Below are 951 nucleotides of genomic sequence, written 5' to 3'. Positions count from 1 at the left end.
CAGGGAGGGGTGGGCACTTACTGTAGGGGCAGTTCTCCTTCTTGGTCCCGCTGACCTTGCCGTTCTTCTCGATCTTGAGAAAGTATTTGTTGTAGGAGTAGAGCTTCCTCCAGCGCACGTCTCCCTGGAGGTGGTTGTAGCTCCGCACGTGTCTCCCCGCACTGGGAGGCGAGGAGAAGGACGAGGACGAGGACGAGGACGAGGACAAGGAGGAGGAGGAGGAGGAGGAAGAAGAGTTGGTGGCCTCCGGGTACCGCATGTCCTGGCCGAGGTCATGGCAGGTGACAGCCACGGAAGACACGAGGAGCAGCAGCAGGAGGCAGCAGCGGCGGCGGCAACGGCGAGGCAGGTGGGAACAGGCGGAGGCACCATTTGTCAGCATCCATTTGCACATTGTACTGGACCTCTGGGCGCTGGAGAGAGGCTCGTCAACAGAAACATGCTGGAAGGGGAAAGCCGGGGAAGGGGCACGCGGAGAGCTGGTGCTGCCCGCTCCTGCTCAGCCCCCTCTCCGCTCTGATCTGGCCTGAAGTAAGTGCACCAACATCCATAACTCAGGGGACAAAATCGCCTCCGAAGTCGCTGCCTTTTAATCCTTCGGGTCCTCCCTCAGAGAAAGAGTTTGCCGGTTTCTTTGGGGGGGGGGGTGCTGCGGTTAATCCTCTTTCCTTTTGGTCTCTTCCCCCCCTCCCCAACCTGGGTTGAGGCGTCCCAGTGGTTATTTTCTCTTCCTCACTCCTTTCTTCACCATCTTAAGAGGCAGAAAGGTCTGCAAAATAGATGACAGGAGCGTGAGCAACAGGAAAAGCAGTGAGTAGCGGGCCGGCGGGGGTCGCGGCGGGGAGGCCGGGCGCCCCCTCCCCGGGCTCCGCGCCCTCCGCAGCCGCCACCCCGCTCCTGCGCCAAGCCCCGGCGGCTCGCACGACTCCCCCGACAGCCCGGGGGGGGGGG

General features: G+C 62.4%; 1 long non-coding RNA gene across 1 annotated transcript in view; it reads left to right on the top strand.

Annotated features, from left to right (window-relative positions):
- Positions 1-23: 23 nt before the first annotated feature.
- Positions 24-951, top strand: part of LOC109297841 — a 28,919-nt gene continuing 27,991 nt past the window's right edge. Inside the window, exon 1 of the long non-coding RNA XR_002097440.1 lies at positions 24-531. This is a non-coding gene — a long non-coding RNA (uncharacterized LOC109297841). The remainder of the gene's footprint in view (positions 532-951) is intronic.

The sequence above is a fragment of the Gavialis gangeticus genome, unplaced genomic scaffold, assembly GCF_001723915.1.
Source record: "Gavialis gangeticus isolate Ggan-Ray unplaced genomic scaffold, GavGan_comp1, whole genome shotgun sequence".
Classification (NCBI taxonomy): domain Eukaryota; kingdom Metazoa; phylum Chordata; order Crocodylia; family Gavialidae; genus Gavialis; species Gavialis gangeticus.
Note: the sequence above shows the minus strand (reverse complement) of the source record. Positions and strands in the feature narration are given on the sequence as shown.